Source organism: Pseudorasbora parva, chromosome 11 (assembly GCF_024679245.1).
Source record: "Pseudorasbora parva isolate DD20220531a chromosome 11, ASM2467924v1, whole genome shotgun sequence".
Classification (NCBI taxonomy): Eukaryota; Metazoa; Chordata; class Actinopteri; order Cypriniformes; family Gobionidae; genus Pseudorasbora; species Pseudorasbora parva.
The window spans coordinates 39,789,730-39,802,117 of NC_090182.1; the positions used below are offsets into that span (position 1 = coordinate 39,789,730).

The 12,388-nt window shown below is 45.7% G+C and overlaps 1 long non-coding RNA gene across 2 annotated transcripts in view; it reads left to right on the forward strand.

The window, feature by feature from the left end:
* LOC137093178 (uncharacterized) overlaps positions 1-11,398 on the forward strand; it is a 29,874-nt gene extending 18,476 nt beyond the window's left edge. For both annotated transcript variants that reach the window (XR_010908407.1, XR_010908408.1), the window contains exons 2-3: positions 9,493-9,738; positions 10,999-11,398. This is a non-coding gene — a long non-coding RNA (uncharacterized lncRNA). The remainder of the gene's footprint in view (positions 1-9,492; positions 9,739-10,998) is intronic.
* The last annotated feature ends 990 nt before the right edge of the window (positions 11,399-12,388 follow it).

A 12,388-nucleotide genomic window follows, 5' to 3' on the forward strand; every position in this document is an offset into this window, starting at 1 on the left:
AAACAATACAAGACAACCTTTTATTATCACAGTACCTCATTACTTTTTAACAAGTATAATCCTAACATGCTACTACTCATGAATAATTTAAGGAGGAGAGCTCACCCTGGAGTGACAGGAGAACAGGAGGGAAAGTTACAAAGAGCGAGTTTATGACTTCAGCTGCAGCACTTATAATTAAGATCGCTTCATGAAAAGTACCTTTTAATTGCACCATCATTGATCCGCGGGAAAGGTGAGGCAAAAGCCTTTGATAACTAGTTAATAACACAGTGACATGAACACTGGTATCGTCAGCCACGGCTCGTGCCCTTTATAGTGCTCTTTGAATTGGCGGTGAAATGGAAATGCACACTGATAACTCTCTCCTTTAGTCGTCTGTCATAAGAGACGGTTACGGCGCACAGAGGTGTCTGGATTCACCTCGCACTCATTAAAATCCAATACAAAACAATTACTGTTTCACCGACTAGATTTAGCTGTAAATTACATTGTAAATGGATGAGATTATGAAGGTAAAGGTCTGGAGGGGAAAATGTTTGTTTATCGACTGCATTGCCACCATCTCAGAAGGAACACGGGGCCTAAAAATGATTTTGTGATGATTTTGGGGTGCTGTATATGAGACCTTTGCAACCATAAATACAGAAGATGTTGTTTTCATAAATGACTTAAAGTCCCGATGGCTCTGAAATCAATGAGTCATCAGGTAAGCTGAGATACTGGGGTGAATGTATTACATGAGGACATGAGGATGAAAGTAGACATTAGTGCTGTGTTGAGTGTGGAAAGCCTCAGGCTGGATGCTGTGTTTGGAAGAACTACTTCCCGCTGCTGCTTTGGACACATTATCTAGCGTTCCAGCCGCATCTGAGAACGACATTTTTCTTTCTAAAGCTGTCCGCACACTGCAAAGGTGGTACAGAAGCTGCATCTTAAATGGCTGGTACACACTTGTTTACACACTTGTTTAGTGGGTCACAAAAGCATTTCAGGAAACAATACATCACATGCTGATTGTTATGACAACTACCAAGATGTTACACTTTATTTTGATGGTCCCTGTAACGAGGTTCGTTGATGGAAGGAAGGAGGCGGGAACCGGTGAACGTTTAACAAACTTTAATTCAAAATAAATAAACAAAACGAAAGTAAACCGCGGCAGCCCCTCATGGACGACTGCCCGCACATACACACACATAATAAAACGCGGGCAGCCCCTCATGGACGACTGCCCGCACACACACAACAGAACGTAAACAAAACATAACATAAATTCCAGGCCTGGTCCTCTCTCGTCTCCTTTTATGCTCCCGTCACTTGGCCGCGAGATGAGCCGGTGTGTCGCGCAGCTGGTACTCAATACCACTCGTCACCGGCCTGCTCTCGCCACCGCTGCTTGCCACATACCCCTGGTCTGGCTCCCAGACACACTGCCGTTCGGCCCTCCGCCCGCCAAGAGGCTCTTCCTGGCGGTGCTGTGCTAAGGTACTGTACGCTTGGTGGACAGCTCGATCCTCCTCCGCCCCCTGGCGGCCGGCGGTGACTCCTCCTACTGAGGGACCCGGCAGCGAGCCCCGCTCTCCCTGCTCCTCCCCTAACTAGGGCCCTATAAAATCCGTTTTATTTTTTCCCAAATTCCGTTTTATTTTTTCCCAAATTCCGTTTTTTCCGTTTTAATTTTTGCAAATTCCGTTTTTTCCGTTTTAATTTTTGCAGATTCCTTTTTTTTCCGTTAAAATGTTTGGCAATTCAGTTTTTTTTTACCCTTTACTGTTATTTTGGTGAAAAAAGAGTTTGCTTTTAATGTTAATATAATAGAACATAAAACAAAAAATAGGAATGACCTTAAATTTATTGAGGTAGCAAACATCACATTTACTTTTTAGGACAAATATGATATTTGACATAACACTGCACTTCAAGTACTTCAAATATTAATGGTTATTAGCTTTAAACTTTACGGTAAAATAAATTATAATAGTTTATATAAGTTAAAATGAAAGTGCTCCAGTAGCTTTTTCTTTCAAGCAATTTTTTTTTTAAAAGAACTAAAAAAATAATAATCATAAGAATCATCTTTTACATACAGTACTATTAAGTAAAACATTTAAAGCTGAAAATTAACATTAAAAAATAACACATTTCACCATGAAATCATGTAGTGAATTGTTCTGTGTGTTTAACAATCACTATAATGATATCCAGAGCTGTGAAAAATAAAAATACACGAAAACACAACACTGCCTGAAGTTTTTTCCCCCAACTTCAAAGGCCCCTTTAAATTATTAAAACTAGATGCTTAATTCTAACTTTAAGGTTACTTATCATGTAAACTAGCCATATACAGCATGTTAAATGCATGTTTGGAACAGAGGGGAAAACGGTCGCATTTGCAGCAGATATGCATTGCTGCCTAATGTGCACATTATAAATCAAAGCACGAGATGACAGGGGTCGAGCAGAACACCGGAAAATCTGACAGAATGGACAATATTTGTCTGTCTGTGCAATACACGAGCCGCGGTTCAGGTGCGCGCGCGACCAATGCCGCCTGAGCACAACGAGCGCGCGCGGCTCCCGCTCTCCATATGCAAAGCTTCTGCGGCGCCTGCGCGTGCAGTGTGAAACCGCCGTTAGCGTCGAAAGCCGAAAGCAGAGCCGTGGAGACCAACTTCGCCATACTTTCATTGTTTTGAAGGGCGAGCTGAAATGACGGGAGGGGTTGTGTCGCGGAGATTTGCTTCCCCCCGTCTGCACTTTCCTCAGACATACGTTCTTAACCCACACGACACAGAATTTCATTACAAATATTTAAAATTCCGCGTTTATATGCAGATTCCGCGTTAATATGCCAATTCCGCGATTCCGTGATCGCGGAAATTATAGGGCCCTACCTAACCGGCGGACGGCAGCAGGCCGGTGGGCTAAACCGATTCATAGGATTTGATGAATCGATATTGAATTGAGAAACAAATAATTGCAATGCATTGATGAATCGATATTTTTAATGATGTAAAACATGTTTGAAATTATGCCAACTAGGAAAAGGGATATATTTAAGTTGATTTAAACTGTTTTTAAACCAGTTGTCCTAACAAAAGTCAAGGCTGGACGGTCGCCCCATATGATGTTTTGGCACTTCGCATAGCAAAAAAATGATAAAAAACTTAAAAATTTGGAGAAGTTAGAGTGGTTTAGTAGGTGAAGAAGGTATAACAAGTAGATGAGAAATTTTTATGTATTTTTTTTTTTCTTTTCTGCAAAATAAAATTAACCCGGACAGAAAAAGGGGGCGTCACGTCATTGACCCACATAGAGGGTATGTGACTTATTTAAGGGCAAGATGATCCAGATACGGTTTTACAGGTCCATTTACAACCCTAGAAACTGTCCCTAGAATAAAATTGTTTGTGTTTGCCTTATTTGGAAAGCTCATGAATAATAATGTTGAGCTCTGCTCTGATTGGCTCATTTCAGTAGCTCACACAAGTGCAGTTTTTCATCAAACACAATCGCAAATAGCATAAGCGGCTCGTGAGTCGTGACAGAACATGCACAGACCGACTGAATGACACTTTAAGCAGAACATCTCAAATGGAGATTGCTGAAATACAGCTTACTTGTTTATGAAAAATTTTCAGCATATTTTCGTTAACGAAATGGACACTAGTCAGAGCAAACTAACAACTTTGAATTCAATTGGTGCTGTATCCGGTTATAGATAAACATCAACCATGCCTGTTGACAGTTCTGTTCTGTGGGAAGGCTGTGAAAAGTGCTCACATCCCCTACACAGCCTAGAACATAAGTTTTCACTATAGTGTCCTCATCTTCACAATACCTGCAGAATTTCTGTCAATTTAGTGCAAGTTCACGTTTATACTGCCTGCCCTTGAACATGGGCTGGTTATATACAAATTTGGGGAGGTGTAAATATCAATTATCCCGACTGTTGCGTCACAGTCGGGGTTATGTTGGGATTCTCCCGTTTTTCAGTGGTCTTTTTCAAACACAAGATTTACATATAAAGGAGGAAAGAATGGTGTTTGAGGCTCATGGTATGTCATTTCCATGTACAGAACTCTTATTATTCAACTATGCCAATGTAAATGCAGTTCCCTTTCGGGGAACTCGAGCTGCGTCGAAACGCTGTGAGAACGCCTCTGCGTTAATGCGTCGTGAAGCGCCTGTAGAACCATTCCATCGGAAAAAAGATCGATCGTCGGCGTGATGACGTCATCGACCGGAAGCTATAAAACGTCCGTGAAAACAAACAGGAACTAGCTTCTGAGCCTTCAGCAAGCGATCTGTGTGAACCTGTCTGTCTATTTGGTGTTTTTGTCTGTCTATTATCAGAGATTTTCCACCCTTTTTGTTAAATATTCCATATATTAACAGAAAAAAGAGAAAATAAAATAGATAGAAATGGCGAGTGAAAGCAGCAATTTCAGAAAGTGTGTTCCTCCCTGCCCACGCTACATCACGGGCGGGGACACACATCTTCTCTGTGTTGCATGCTTGGGAGCGCAGCATGCCCAGGCAGCCCTCGAGGGGGCTGCTTGCGAGCACTGTGAGCGTATGCCACTGAGAACGCTGCGCTCCCGCCGGGCACTCTTCGAGGAGGGTGCCTCGGCTCGTGTTCCCCGCGGCTCTGGTCCCGCTGCCGCCGAGGCGGAGCGGAGGCTGCAGTCGTGGGGATCACAATTGGATGTTGCAGAGGGGTTAGAGACGGGCGCTGCCTTATCTCTGCCCTCACCTGCTCCATCCAGCGGCTCTTCTCGGGGCATGGAAGCACGCATGGCGGTTTCTTCCCCCCCGAGAGAGCCGCCGGTACTTCATCTGTCCAGCTCTGAGGAGGTAGACGTTGAAAGTATCGACACTGAAGATTCGCCACTTCAGTCCCCTGCTAGTGAGGAGCTAGTTGAGGTTTTGACGCGAGCAGTGGCCAGATTAAACATCGACTGGCCCACTGAAAGATCTGAGGCAGGAAGAAAACGTCATAGTAAGCTAGACGAACGCTTCCTGCCGTCTCGCGCTTCAGAACCTCAGCGACGGGGCCTGCCGTTCTTCCACGATTTGCACACCGAGGTGGCAAGATCGTGGAAGAGACCGGCTTCATATCGTGTCTTCAGCCCGCAGACTTCGGTCTACAGCAACATTTGCGGGCTGAGACAGTATGGTTATGGGGCGATGCCAAAGGTTGAAGAGACGCTTGCGAGCCATCTCTCGCCTTCCTCGGCATCGTCCCTGAAGGCCCCGACTTTACCCACCAGACCTCTAAAAACAACGTCGGCGATGGTGGGTAAAGCGTACTCGGCGGCGGGTCAAGCGGCTGCATGCCTGCACACGATGGCTATCGTGCAGGCATACCAGGCTGACCTGCTAAGGGATTTGGACGGTAGTGATGCTGTGGGGGGTGATATTATCGCTGAACTAAGATCATCAGCCGATTTAGCTCTCCGGGCCACCAAGGAGACGGCCAGATGTGTTGGCCGCTCCATGGCAGCATTGGTGGCTACGGAGAGGCATTTATGGTTAAACCCCACAGACATCAAGGAGAGGGAGAAAGCCTTTCTGCTTGATGCGCCGCTTTCTCCTGGAGGCCTCTTCGGTGACGCAGTTCACACTGTCACCGAGAGGTTCCAGGAGTCGAAAAAGCAAGCTGCGGCGCTCAAGCAGTTCCTCCCTCTCCGGGTCCAGGTCCCTGGGGCTGCTGCTGATACCACCAAGCAGCCCAGGCCGAGTACGAGCTCCTCATACAGGGCTCAACAGAAACAGAGCGTCGCTGCCCGAGCTCCCCCTCAGCGTGGGGACGAGGGGCGGCGCTCTCAGACGAGGCCTTCGAGGGGCAGGGCTGATCTGCGGACAGTCCTGATCGCCAAGAAGGCCTCGTCGAAGCGTTCCTGACGCCAGAAGCGTCAGGACGCTGAGGGTGGTTCCCCCCGTAGGGAAACGGTGCTTACCCCTGCCTACGGTACCCGTTTCCCTACGGCACCCTCGGGGGGCCGCGCTGCCAACCCCGCCGCAATGCCGGGGCGCAGTCGGTCTCCGCGGGCCACCCGAGGGTGGTCCGCACCCCCTTCGGGGGGTCCCCGAGCAGTCAAGTCAGTTGTTCCCTGCCGGTCCGCCGCTTCAGGGCACTGCGCTTGTTGCTCAAAGTACACCAGAGGCCAGCCTCGAGAGGCTGGTTCCCTTAGTAGATTTTCTAGACGAGTGGAAACGTCTACCAAATATATCTCGTTGGGTCCTGCAGATAATAGAAAAGGGGTACGCCATTCAATTCAGAAGTCGGCCACCTCCTTTCTGCGGTGTCCTACCTACAGAGGTGGGCCCGGAGCAGGCTCTGGTAATGGCACAGGAAGTAGAGACACTCCTGCAAAAAGGGGCTATAGAGAGGGTTCCCCCTCCCAGCAGGGAGTCTGGCTTTTACAGCCGTTACTTCATCGTGCCGAAGAAGGATGGGGGCTTACGCCCGATATTAGATCTGCGGCTATTGAATCGCTCGGTGGCCAAGCTAAAATTCAAGATGCTTACACTCAGACAGATTGTAGCGCAGGTCAAATCGGAGGATTGGTTTGTCACCATAGACCTCAAAGATGCGTATTTTCATGTCTCCATCCTTCCACATCACAGGAAGTTCCTGAGGTTTGCCTTCGGGGGAGAGGCATACCAATATCGTGTACTTCCCTTCGGTCTAGCACTGTCACCCCGCACGTTCACCAAGTGTGTGGATGCAGCTCTGGCGCCGCTGCGTCTACAGGGCATCCGCATACTGAACTATATCGACGACTGGCTGATTCTAGCAAATACAGAGCAGATGGCGGTTCAGCATCGAGATGCTGTTCTCGCCCATATGTCGAAGCTGGGGTTGAGGCTGAACGCCAAGAAGAGTGTGCTTTCTCCGGCTCAGAGAACCACTTTTCTAGGTGTGAACTGGGACTCGGTAATTATGCGGGCGCAATTATCGCCAACACGCATAGCATCGATCCTGGCAGCCGCCAAAGAACAGAAGCTAGGCCGAGCCGTCACTGTGAAACAGTTCCAGAAACTGTTAGGTCTCATGGCAGCAGCGTCCAACGTGATACCTTTTGGCCTACTGTACATGAGGCCACTGCAGTGGTGGCTCAAGACAAAAGGGTTCTCCCCGAGGGGAAATCCGCTCCGCACGATCAAAGTCACGCGGCGATGCCTACGTGCTCTGGTCATGTGGAAAAACCCGGGGTTTTTATCTCAGGGTCCCGTGTTGGGGGCTCATGTTCGTCGCGTAACGCTAACGACAGATGCCTCTCTCACGGGCTGGGGGGCGACCATGAGTGGTCGCTCGTCCCAGGGTCTATGGCAGGAACATCAGCGGCACTGGCACATAAATCGGCTAGAGATGCTCGCAGTGTTTCTTGCATTGAAACAGTTCCTGCCCGACCTCAGGGGCCACCATGTACTAGTCAGAACAGACAACACGTCCGTGGTGGCCTATATAAACCACCAGGGGGGTCTGAAGTCTCGTCCGTTGGACAAATTGGCACACCGGATCCTCCTGTGGGCCCAAGGGAAATTGCTGTCAATCAGGGCAGTATATATCCCGGGGGCCCTGAATCAGGAAGCAGACAGCCTGTCGAGACAGGGGCCGAGGCCCGGGGAATGGAGACTCCACCCAGAGGTGGTGGAGCTCCTTTGGAAGGTTTATGGGAAGGCAGAGATAGACCTGTTCGCTTCGGCGGAGAATTCTCACTGCCCGCAGTGGTTTTCTCTGACCCATCCGGCCCCGCTGGGGCTGGATGCCATGGTACAGGAGTGGCCGAGGCTGCCTCTGTACGCCTTCCCCCCGATTGTCCTGCTTCCAGGAGTTCTGGAGAGGGTACGCCGGGACGGGGCCCAGGTACTTCTAGTGGCTCCGAACTGGCCGACCCGAGTGTGGTTTTCGGACCTGATATCTCTCCTGGAAGGCTCTCCGATGGAGATTCCGACCAGGAGGGATCTACTCTCTCAGGCGGGCGGGAGATTCCTGCACCCACGCCCAGAGATGTGGAAACTGTGGGCCTGGCCTCTGAGGGGGCTAGGCTCATAGAGGAGGGTCTCTCGGCCGAGGTCGTAGAGACCATCCTACACTCCAGAGCTCCGTCCACAAGGAAGCTGTACGCTTTGAAATGGAGACTTTTCTCAGCATGGTGCAGAGAACGCCAGTGGGATCCAGTTAACTGCCCGGTTGGTACAGTGCTGGAGTTCCTGCAGGAGAGGTTCTCTGCAGGGTTGACCCCCTCCACACTTAAGGTGTACGTGGCGGCCTTGGGTGCTGTCCACGTCCCTTGCAGTGGAGTGTCTTTGGGAAGACACCCTCTAATTACACGCTTCCTTCGTGGCACATTAAGGTTGAGGCCAGTTATGCACTCGAGGGTTCCGGCATGGGACTTGGCCATTGTTCTGAGGGGCTTGTCCGGACCTCCGTTCGAACCTCTGGAGGAGGTTTCGGATAAGTTCCTCACCCTAAAAACCATCTTCCTTTTGGCCATCTCATCTCTTAAAAGGATAGGAGATATTCAGTCTCTGTCGGTAGAGCCCTCATGTCTAGAGTTTGCGCCAGGGATGGTGAAAGCATTTCTGCATCCCAGGCCGGGTTATGTCCCCAAGGTTCCTACGAGCCCACGGGGCCCCATCACTCTACAAGCCTTCTGTCCTCCTCCATTTATGACGTCAGACCAGGAAAGATTAAATCTGCTGTGTCCTGTGAGGGCACTGGATACTTATGTCCACAGAGCTGCCCTGTGGAGAAAAACTGAACAATTGTTTGTTTGCTTTGGACCCCCTAAGAAGGGGGCCCCAGTATCCAAGCAGAGGATGAGCAAGTGGGTGGTCGAGGCCATCTCACTTGCTTATGAAGCTACCGGGCAGCCATCTCCACTGGCTGTCCGGGCGCACTCAACCAGGGGTATGGCTGCTTCTAAAGCACTTTTGTCGGGGGCTTCCCTCCACGATATATGTAACGCGGCCGGATGGTCGTCTCCTTCTACCTTCGTCAGGTTCTACGAACTAGACCTGGCATCTACAGTAGGGGCACAGGTACTCTCGTAACCGTGTGCGCTTCGGCTTCACACATACGAGACACTTGGTCCTATGGCGATGTGGGTATAAGCGTTCTCACAGCGTTTCGACGCAGCTCGAGTTCCCCGAAAGGGAACGTCTCAGGTTACGTATGTAACCCTAGTTCCCTGAGGGAACGAGACGCTGCGTCGCTTTGCCATACTCCCGGCGTGTCCGTGATCACTTACTTCAGGCTTTATCAGAAGTTAGTTCCTGTTTGTTTTCACGGACGTTTTATAGCTTCCGGTCGATGACGTCATCACGCCGACGATCGATCTTTTTTCCGATGGAATGGTTCTACAGGCGCTTCACGACGCATTAACGCAGAGGCGTTCTCACAGTGTTTCGACGCAGCGTCTCGTTCCCTCAGGGAACTAGGGTTACATACGTAACCTGAGACGTTTTCCATTCTAGGGCACCTTTAAAGCTCAATTTGCAAGTCAACAAGCTCACTGACCGGTCGGGCTGTGAGCGGGGGAAATCAGCGGGTGATCAGCATTCTCCAGTCTTTGTGTGAACTACTCAACAATGCATCAAAGCGGCTCGCCAACGCCTCACATACGCCAAACTAGCATGATAAATATCCTGTGGTGTCAAGTATCGCAATGAGCTACAGCCAATGAAAGAGCAAGGAATGGGTTGCCAAACCACAACGAGCAGGTAGCGGCTTTTTCATTATAAACATGTTTTAATTCTCTCTGTAGCACAGACAATCCCTGCTGTCCGCATGTGCTGATCCATTCTTTGACACATTTCACCTTGTTTTTTAGTTTTCTGGGTTTTATATCGTGCAAACAATTTGCAGCCATTTTGAACGTCCATTTTGAAATGAACAACTCCTATTTCGAACATTGTTTCGCGTTCCACTTCTTACATGTGTTTTCGTGACAAAACGTGGTTTGGGGACCGGATAGAGTTGTTAGGGGATAGAGTTGTTGTCAGCTTGTGTAGTGCGTGACTCCCAAGCGAGTCCTGAAAAGTAAAGCCAAAGCGCCTCAATCTCCCCTAGGTGGCCGGTCCTAGTATAGCTCTAAACTCTGACCTCTCCATGTAATTTAATGAGACATAAACAAACTAAACAATTAAATTACACTCCAAAGATGGTTTCTGTCATTTTAGGCAGTTTTTATCACACTGATGTTCAAGTGTTCATTCTTTAAATAAGTTTGTTTTTTGTTAGTTATTTGATGCTATAAAAAACAGGGCAGTGACCTTATGATTGACAGCTGAGATTGACAGCTTCTCTAAATGAATTAGTCACTGAGGCACCAATGGGCATTTTTGAGAACTTTGGAAGGAGATTGGAGCTTTAAATGATGTTTTATTAACAAAGTTAGTGAGGAGCACATTAAAATGATCTAGCCAAAACAACTTGTCATCAGCAATTACTGCATCTATCCTAACATCATGAGTATAGACACAAAGTCGACCCACCAATATTCCTTAACAGTTTCCAGCATCTCTTCACCACCCTGACTCCTCACTCTTGACTTGTTCCTACCACAGCCAGGACAGGGGAGTACACTGAGTTTAGGCCAAATACCGAGTTTAGAGTGATGACTCTGTGAATATGTTTCCTCATCATTTGATGATCATATTGACCCAAACGCAACAGGTGTAAACAGGGCCTTAGTTTAGTATTAGTTATGATAGCAAAATAAGCTGACATGCATTGACATAGTTACTACTAATATACTAATACTCTACTAGTACTATAATGAGAGTTTGTTAACATGTTGTAGGTGCAATGTTATTTACAACAGAATGTCTAAAGGAGACCATCAAAATAAATGTTATCCTAAAGTTTAGGTCGAGAGAACGTTTTGGAAAAGGTTGTGTGGTTGAAAAGATATGGTCTAATTCATTGCCCAAGCCAGCAAAACAGCAGTCATATTTGATTCTGAACCTCTTACCCCACAGGTCAAACAGAAGTCAAACATCTGTGGGAAGGCAAAGACAACCACGTCTTTCTGTCTGTACAGTTTCAAACAACTGGAGGAGGAGAAAGGTCAAATCAGGAGACACATTGCCCACTTTCAAGTAGAGCTACCTTGCAAAAGTGAAGTGTGTTAGTTGTTTGGATCAAATTCATGTTCGCACATCCTCATTAACCTCTCTCTGAGGAACAGAGTCCAACCACACAGCAATTTCCTCCTGGACTTATTATTCATGCCTTACTAATTTAGTTTAAATTTAATAATATACTGTAATATAGGGTCAGCATAACTGGACACATGATTATTTTATTTGTTTTGCATTATTACAATTTTAGGTGATCAAACTAACAGAGACAGTACTGTACTGCATGTTCACACTGTCTAATAATTATCCTGGGATGCTTTTAAACAGTGTCTGTTTTATTTTAGTATCATGGATATATATATATATATATATATATATATATATATATATATATATATATATATATATATATATATATATATATATATATATATATATATATATAAATATATTATTATTATTATTATTATTTATTTTTTTATTTTTTTATTATTTTATTTTTTTGGGGGTTGTTTTCATTTTAAATTGAATTAAAGTTTTAGTCATATCGTTGTATGTTTTTGTTATTTTTAGTTTCTTTTTAATAGATTTATATTTTTATTTTAGATTTAGTTTTTTAATACTCCAAGTTAAACTCAATTAAAAAATAAATATTGCCCTGAATACAAGCTGAAATAATAACAACTAAAAATATCAACAACATAAAAGGCATTAAATATTACATTACATCAGGGTTTCCCAGACTAAAATAATTGTAAAATAAAAACAATCAAAATAAAACATTTACTAAGAAAAGGTTTAAAAATATTGTGTTTACCTGCATGTCATGTGACATAATTTTACAATATAATATAATACTTTTTATTATTGACCTAACATATTCATTTAAAATATCAGGGGTACTTCAAATATATTGGGTCAAAAAGCTGACTGATATCTGATAGACTGAGTCTATGATAATTCAAATCATCAATATTCTGTTTGTCAGGAGCTGATTAGATATGAAATGTTGCAATGTTGAGAAAGCATTTGTTGTGACACTCATTGATCAATTGCTGTTTGGCTCTCAGTTTTGGGTAATAGTCACATGACTAGTGGCAATTCCAAAAACCTTCTGAATGTATAAAAGCATTAGACTTGTATACAGTGTAAAAAAATATTGTTGGTTTAACTTAATAACTTAAAGTAAGTAATCTCGTTTTCCTAACATTTTGAGTTTTTTGAAATAAATAATTTGAGTTGATACAATAAAGGAAATTAGTTTAATAAATAGGAACTCAAAATATTA